The sequence below is a fragment of the Malaclemys terrapin genome, chromosome 2 (genome assembly GCF_027887155.1).
Source record: "Malaclemys terrapin pileata isolate rMalTer1 chromosome 2, rMalTer1.hap1, whole genome shotgun sequence".
In the NCBI taxonomy this organism is placed as follows: domain Eukaryota; kingdom Metazoa; phylum Chordata; order Testudines; family Emydidae; genus Malaclemys; species Malaclemys terrapin.
The window spans coordinates 82,629,008-82,637,808 of record NC_071506.1 but is presented as its reverse complement, the minus strand read 5'-3'; the positions used below and the strand labels follow the sequence as shown (position 1 = coordinate 82,637,808).

Sequence of the window (8,801 nt, the reverse complement as noted above, 5' to 3'; positions counted from 1 at the left end):
GTACTGGGACCTGTGCAGTTCAATGTATTCTTTAGTGATCTGTAAAAAGGGATAAACAATGAGGTGGCAAAGTTTGCAGACTATACAAAAAGAAGAACAGGAGTACTTGTGGCACCTTAGAGACTAACAAATTTATTAGAGCATAATAATGCATCCGAAGAAGTGGTCTGTAGTCCACGAAAGCTTATGCTCTAATAAATTTGTTAGTCTCTAAGGTGCCACAAGTACTCCTGTTCTTCTTTTTGCGGATACAGACTAACACGGCTGTTACTCTGAAGACTATGCAAAATTACTCAAGATAATTGTCCAAAGCTCGTTACAAAGGGATCTCACAACTGGGTTACTGGGCAATAAAATGGCAGATGAAATTCAATGTGGATAAATGCAAAGTAATGCACATTGGACAACTTAATCCCAACTATCCATATAAAATGATGGGATCTAAATTAGCTCTTACCACTCAAGAAAGATCTTGGAGTAATTGTGGATAATTCTCTGAAAATACATGTGCAAGGTGCAGCAGCAGTCAAAAAAGCTAACAACATGTTAGGAACTATTAGGAAAGGGATAGACAATAAAACAGAAAATATCATAATGTGGCCATACCATGGATTTATATAGTCACATCTTGAATATTGTGCAGATCTGGTCATCCCATCTCAAAAAAAAAAAAAAAAATTAGGGATATGGAACTTCCATATGAAGAGATTGATTGGGACTGTTCAGTTCAGAGAAAGATGACTAAGGAGGGATTTGATAATCTATAAAGTCATGGTTTTAAGAAAGTGAATAAGGAAATGTTATAAACCTCTTCACATAATACAAGAACAAGGGGTTACCAAATGAAATTAATAGGCAGCCGGTTTAAAACAAACATAAAGGAGTACTTATTCACACAATGCACAGTCAGCTTGTGGAACTCATTAGCAAGGGATGTTGTGAAAACCAAAAGCATTACTGGGTTCAAAACAGAATTAGGTAAGCTCCTGGAAGAGAGCTCCATCAGTGGTCATTAGTCAAGATGGTCAGGGATGCAGCTCCATGTTCTGGGTCTGCCAGAAGCTGGGACTGGACAACAGGGAATGGATCACTTGATAATTGTCTCTGAAGTAGCTGGCACTGACCTGTCATAAGACCGGATATTGGGCTAGCTGGACCATTGGTCTGGCCTACAATGGCTGTTTTTTATGTACAATGTCCCACCATCTAGCTGGTCAGTCTCTACATCTAACTGATCTTGCCTGTATTTGCATTATTTTATCTGGCATCCTATCATCTGTTTGTTTTATAGTTTCTGCACTGTAATCTTTCTGACTGCAGCCAATCCTGCATGCTGCCCTTCACCCACTCCTTTATTTTAAGTCTCAGTTAAAAAAAATTGGGAAAGCTTCAGGAATAGACAATATTACAGCTGAACTGCTAAAAGCCTATGGGACAAGTGCTATCAGAGCATTAAGAAAAATATATAAGGTATGGGAGCAAGAGGAGGTACCAGATGACTGGCTAAAGGCAATAGTTGTACCAGTCCTGAAGAAAAGAGATCCCGCTGAGCCAAATACTTATAGACTATAACAGGGTTCAAAAAAGAACTAGATAAGTTCATGGAGGATAGGTCCATCAATGGCTATTAGCCAGGATGGGCAGGGATGGTGTCCCTAGCCTCTGTTTGCCAGAGGTTGGGAATGGGCAACAGGGGATGGATCACTTGATGATAACCTGTTCTGTTCATTCCCTCTGGGGCACCTGGCATTGGCCACTGTTGGAAGACAGGATACTGGGCTAGATGGACCTTTGGTCTGACCCACTATGGTTGTTCTTAAGTATAAGCTTATTATCAGTACTGGAAAAATCATGATGAAAGTAATTGTCAACAGATTAAGGCCAGTAATAGGCAGGAGGTAACTCCCCTTGTGCAGACTCAAGTTTACCTCTTCCTCACAAACTGTTGTTTGTTATTACTTTAGACTATTTACATGTGAAATGCTAAATCATGAAATTGAGGTTGCAGGAAATGATGATGTAAAAGCTAATCTCACATTACTTCAAGTGTTTATTTATTGTATTCTGTTGTGTCACTTTGACCTTTTCCTAGTTAAGGACTCTGGTCTGCAAGCAGTAAACTTTCCCCTCAGCAGGAGCTGTAATAGAAGCACTTCTGAAAGACAGAGGGCTCTTCCGTTTCACTTGAACAAGTTTAAAAAAAGGTAAAGAATGAAATACGGGGAGCCTTCCAAATCTTACTTGTTTGCAGACTTAGGGAATAATTTAAAGCAATTTTTAAAAGACTCTCTCACTAAGAATTTTGTTGTTGGAAAGATTTAATATATTGTATTTAAAAACTTACCCATAGAATTAGTCACAGTCCTAATGCAAGATGCAGAGGAGAAAAGAAAGATGAGAAAATAAAGCTCTGCTGGGACCTTCCCTGCGCCTCTTCCACACGTCTCAAAAGTTCCAAAGCTTCTCTTCCTCCCAACACTCCACTTTATTGCTGCTCTTCCTAATCCCTCCCCCCAAATCTTCCATGGCTGCTCCCCCACTACTGCCTCCTAATTTCCAATACAAAAATCCTTAAAACGTCTCCCCAAACCTCTGCTCCCCCCGCCCTCATGGACTCAGTAATCCCTACGAAGCCCTCCAAACTGCTCCAGCACCACATCCCGCAACCCCCTCATTCCACCCCGCAAACACTTGAACCCCCCACCTACCCCGCCCATACTGCGCGCTGCTGCGGCTCCTGATACCCGACCGTTGCCTACCCTCGTGCCCCCCAAATCCAGGGCCGCCCCCGATCCCCCATAACCCCTCCCATGCCCCAAAGACAGCGGGGCTGCCCTGGCCTCGGGGGCGCCCCCTCTGGCCAGGGGCTGCTCAGGAGACCCCGACTGCGGCGGTAACACTTGGAGCCGCCGCCGCCATGTTAGGTCCTGAGGCTGAACTCGCGCTCCGCTGAGGGGGCGCTGCGGCCGGGGGCGGGGAGCGCCCCCGCCGCCCGGCTCCTCCCCGCGGCCTCGAAGTCGGGCTGCGGTCGGTCGGGAGGGGGAGGTTCCCCGGGCGCATGGGGCGGCCGCAGCGCCAGTGAAGGCGGGGGAGGCAGGAGGCCGGCCGGGCGGGGGAGCTTCCTCCTAGCAGCGAGTCTCCGTACGCAGAGAGCGTCCGGATCCCTCCTCCCCCCTTCGCTGCCCGGTCCGGCGGCCCCGGGAGGAGCAGGGGGCCCGAGTCCTTCCCCGCCGGAGCGGCTGAGAAGCAGGTGAGAAACCGGCCGCGCCTCCCCCTCCGGAGAGGCTGCGGCGGCGCCCGGAGAGCGATAGGCCCCAGTCCCTCCCCTCCGGAGCCCCCAGTCAGCGTGGCGGCCGCCTCCCCCGCCCTGCGCGAGCCCCTTCCCCGCCGCCGGCTCCGTGTCCTGGGCAGGGCGCTGGGCGGCGTCCCGCCCCCTTCCACTGCCCCCGTTGGATTGACAGAAAGTTCCCGGTAACTTTTCCCTGCCCAGCGGGGAGCAGAGCCCGTGTGTCTGGCCGGGCTGGGGGGTGGCTGCACCCCAGGGGACTGTCTCTGAGGCGCGGGGCGCAGGAGGGTCCCGCTGCTGGCTCCCCTCTACCCTTCAGTCGCGTTCCTTGCAAGGGTGGCAGGGGCTGCTGTCTGTTGGCCGCTTGAAGCCTGCCAACAACTGCTGTGGGGAGAGGGGTCTCTGCCTTCCCTGGCTTGGTTTGATTGAAAACCACAACGTGTCTCATTGTTTTGCGAGGGGGTGAAAGAGCAAACGAGTTTATTGGAGGCCTCCACTTTTCTTTTTCACTTACCACCCCTTTCAGTTTCCTCGGCATTTCAGCTCCCAGCATGCGCCTTGGTGGAGTATGGTCAAGGTTTTTTCTCCCTTTCTCCTCGTAGTTACTCCAGCATATGTTTTACACTGGTATTGATGGAAGAGCGTTTGTTTCTTGACTTTAATTTTGACCACCTTGAGCCATATCCAGTATAACATGGTCCACGGTTGAATTGCTTCTTTTGTCAGTTCAGTGCAAAAAAAAAAACAAACAAACAAAAAAAACCCCAAACCATGTTAAAGTAGCAGTGTGTCTTGAGAATGTAAATTGGCAAAGTCAGGAAATTGAAAATTGGTTTCCAAATCAACTAACTTGGCCCCACTGTCTAATTATTATGTAGTATTGTATATTCTGTTCATTATTAGGCCTTATTATATCTGTGTCTAGCTGAGGCATGGTTACTTTAAATGCCTGACTTTTATATATTTTTCAATCATAACACTTCATCAAGTCATCTTTTCTATATATTTTAAAAGAATATATAGAGAGAATGCATAGGCCTCCAATCCTACAGAGGCTTGTCCTTAACTTTATACACTGTGAGTAGTCAGATTGACTTGAATGGGACTATTTTCACTGCTTAAAGTTAAGCATGTACATGAGTTCCCATAAGATAGGGGCCATACAGTGTGTGTGTGTGTATGTGTGTGTATATATATATATATATATATATAATATACACACACGTCTTATGCCTTGATTTGGATACATGCACTTGCTTGCATTTATTGTAATGTATGCAACTCCATACGACCTGTACACACGTTGATATGAAGTGCTGCACTTTGCGTTGTCAAAGTGCGATGTAACACTATATAACTTTTTATTCTCAAAACAGATTTCCCCAAACATACCAAAGAATTTTTGTCCTCATTTAAAACTGTTTGTTTGTTCATGTTTAAATTAGCAATTGTTGAGATATCCTAGAGCAAACTTGTCTGAAAACAGTTTGTAATGTAGAGAATATCGTCAGGGAATGAAGTTGTTTGCTTTTTTCACATGCTGACAATTACATAAAACTAAATGGAATTTTATGTCATTTCTCACACAAAATTAATCTTTAGTCACAAATCCAAGATGTGAAACTTCGCTGCAAACCATAATTTTTTCTCTTAGAAATTATAAGAACATGAAACAGACATTTATAATGAATTTGCTTTCAGCTATAGTGTTAGTGTCACTACCAAAGTTCTGTAATACAGTTTTAACACAGCTGTTTCTGCTGACTTAATAAATTGCAAAATTGACTCCTTTACTTTGGGCCTGAGCCTTACTCTTAAGTATGTACATAACTTTATTTACAAATTGTTCCATTGAGTTCATGTGCATAAAGCTAAGCATATACAAAAGTTTTGTAAAATCAGGTACTTGATATGTAATCCCAGGACAAGGTAGCGTTTGTGACGTAAATGACCCTTACACATCAGAAGGACTGTATCAAGTTTCAAAGAAAAAACAGTACAGTGCATGCAATTAAGTTTACAAGAAGAAAACTTTACTGTAAAACACTGACAGTGATTGTTCAGGTTTTTTGTTTGGTTTTCATAAATCTTTCATTACTTTGGATCCAAATCCTGAATTTTTGAAGTTGATCGATGTCAATGGGAGCATGATTGGGCTCTAAGTATATATAATTTGTATTTTATGTTGTAAAGTGGATTTTTTTTAATTTAATTTTTTTTTTGTCCTCAATCCATCTATACCTGCAACTAAACTGGTATTTTAGCTCTATAGAAAAAAAACTACATCAAAAAATATATTTAAACTGCCAAACTTTCTTAAAGAGACAGGGTGGATGAGGTTATATCTTTTATTGGACCAGCTTCTGTTGGTGAGAAGGACAAGCTTTTGGACTTACACAGAGGTTTTCTTCAGGTCTGGGAAACTAAGCAGCTGTGGGTGCAGGATTGTTCATGGGTTACAGATTACAAAAGCCATAAATGCAGTGTGTCTATTCAGTCCATAGTTTTTAGTGTCTAGCAAAGTTATGAATTTAAGATTCCAGGCTCGTCTTTTGAAAGTGTTGTGCAGGTTTCCTTCAAGGATGAGGACTTGTAGGTCAGATACAGAATGATTTCTTTCTTAAATATAGTGGATGGCCTTTAGGGAAAAATATTGCAATTGAAGTGTTGTAGAATATTGGGAAACAGTGAGGTTGGCATGTAACTACAGACTCTAAATCTGGCATATATTATATCAAAGTAACATAGAACAGCAGAGTGTATTCTTCGAAAACATCACGTTTTTTTTACCAATATTCATATAACATAACAAACAAGAACATTTTCTGCTCTAGAAAGCAATTTTTTGATTAGATGGGAGGCTTTACCTTCTTGTTTTGGTGTGCAGTATACTTCCAGCAACTCCAAGAGAGTAAATCAGAACTGTGTTCGCAGTTCCACTGTGGTAAATATGTGTTGTCGTGACAAGTTAGTAAATATCTGTTTTGCGACAAATGTCAGTTTATATAACCAAAGCTTGCTTTATGAATTAAGTGGTAACATGACTTTATGTTCGATATTTTCTGTTGTAAAAACTACTTATGGACAAAAAAAAACATAAGCAACACATTTTCGGTGGACTAGTCCAGATGTTGAAGCCGCTACTGGGAAAAGTATGCTGTTTCATCTTTATTCACTGTTTGTTGGACTGACTACACTAATTCCATAATCTAAACACCGTTTGAACAAGCAATTTGATGTTAAGAATTTAAAAATTAATGTCAGTGCCAAAACAAACACTGTATCACAAGAACACTAGATTATTCTACTAGGTTTGACTAAACCAACTCTGTCAAATAGCATGCTTCTTCCCTCTTCTCCCCCCCCCCCCCCCATCCTCCCCCAAACCCAAACAAACATTAGCTGTGTTTGAGAGATTCTAGAAGAAAATGCTCTGAGAACAGTTATTGTGAAAGATGTTAATACTCAGAGCAGATTCAGCACAGACAGTGGAAATGCAAAGTTTCCCACATCACCCTACTAGTGTGATTTAATCCTTCTCCTGGAGTCACCATCTCTGAGTGAGAAGGTAGGCTAATCTTCATGTTCACTTATATCTCTGGCCTCCCTGGAAATGCCAACAAGGGTACTATTTATAATTTTGGCTTTTGTGTTGTGGCAATTGTTGATTCTCTTTATATAAACCACTTCACAGTTGTGGTATTGTAACCACTTTCTGTGGCTTCCATGCTAGGAAAGATTCAAACCAGTGACTGAGCCTATGCAAAGGCTCCATATTGCATAATTAGTTGTCACCTTCTGTAAAAACAAATCTGGAAAAGTTCCCAGGTGCATTTTCAATGTTATGGTAATGATGCTGTTGTCTTATTCTTGGTCAGGTATTTAGATTTTAATTTTGAAGGGCTAAAACTTGGTTCTGTTGAAGTAAAAGACTTTGCTAGGGCTCATCTAGCAAGCAAGCGTAAGTTTTTACGTAAGCACACTGGTAGTCCTATTGAAGTCAAACTACTCCAATGGATAAAGTTAAGCATGTGCACAGCTATTGGCAAGATCAGTGGCTAAGATGTTAGTAACAGAAATAAAACCCATTTATAAACAAGTTTATGTTAATGTTTTTGGTTTAAAATATTGCTTTCAAGATATAAAAATATTCCCATTACAAAAGTGTAAGTGTGTATTAAAAAGTCGATTTAAAGCATAATTAAATTGACATTGTGAGAGAAACTAAGAACTTTGGAGCAATAGCAAATAACAGCTCCTCCCCCACCCATTACTTCAGGCAAAAGTTTGAGTAAATGGATTGGCCTTGCCACATGCCCTGGAGATCAACAGACTTCGTTTCAGTGTATAGCTGTGTCTCCTTAGGAGTGTAAAAAATCCACACCCTCGAGAGACATAGCTATGCCGACCGAACCCCTGGTGTAGACAAGAATTCTTCCATCGACCTAGCTACTGCCTTTCGAGGAGGTGGATTAACTACAGCAGTGGTTCTCAAACTTTTGTACTGGTGACCCCTTTCACATAGCCTCTGAGTGTGACCCCTCCTTATAAATTAAAAACATGTTTATGTATTTAACATCATTATAAATGCTGGAGGCAAAGTGGGGTTTGAGGTGGAGGCTGACAGCTCGTGACCCCCTAAGTGGTCCCAACCCCCAGTTTGAGAACCCCTGAACTATAGCGACAGGAATACCCCTCCATTGCTGTAGTGTTTTTAAGGGTATACAGACCCTCATGGTCTGTCAGCCAACAGGAGAAGTTAATTCCAAAATCAGGGACCTTTCTCGGAGAGCTCTAATCTCCTGATGTACCACAGTGGGGGATTGTCAGTGAGAGTGCCTTGGTTAATCTCAGCTGTCAGGACTGAGGATGGGGATTTGTTTTGATTTGTTTTTCTTGTCAGGAGTAGTAATATGTAGTGTTACAGGATATGGTTAGAGAGTGCAGAGGAAGTAATGACCACTAAAACCTCAGACTGATACTTGTTTTTCAATTTCTTGAATACTCCAGGAGGCTGCACAGGAAATTAGATAATTTTTTTCCAGTGTGGCTTTGTTTTCTGTTTGCATTTTGGGGGTGGAGACAACTTGCTGGGTTTCTTGTGATCTTGAATGTGCTTCGGATATGTTGCTACACATGTTAGATATTCAGACCATGTCTTAGCTCACTAGTGTAGACATGGCCTCAAAAATGTTTCATATGATAGCAAACTGTTGACCAACTCAGCTATGTAAACTTTAAATACTGACATTGCTGCTGCATTTAAAATGATTCTTCACACAAATGATTGGTACTTCAGGGCAAAATCTCCTGTGGATAAATCTGCATGCCCACTGAATAATATCTGGTGTAAAGAACACCCATTAGAGAAGGATGGAAAAGAATAAAGAACACTTTATTCTACCTGGCCTGATTCTACAGATTAACACACAAATAACCTTACATGAGAAACCCCATTGATAAGGTGGTTGTTCACATGAGCAAAGATACTTATGTGTAAATATTTGTAGATCAG

The 8,801-nt window shown here is 42.2% G+C and overlaps 1 protein-coding gene across 1 annotated transcript in view; it reads left to right on the top strand.

Moving 5' to 3' along the window:
- The first annotated feature begins 2,987 nt into the window (after positions 1 to 2,987).
- YES1 (YES proto-oncogene 1, Src family tyrosine kinase) overlaps positions 2,988 to 8,801 on the top strand; it is a 64,615-nt gene continuing 58,801 nt past the window's right edge. The window contains exon 1 of the mRNA XM_054018318.1: positions 2,988 to 3,250. The gene's annotated coding sequence lies outside the window, so the exon portion shown is untranslated. The remainder of the gene's footprint in view (positions 3,251 to 8,801) is intronic.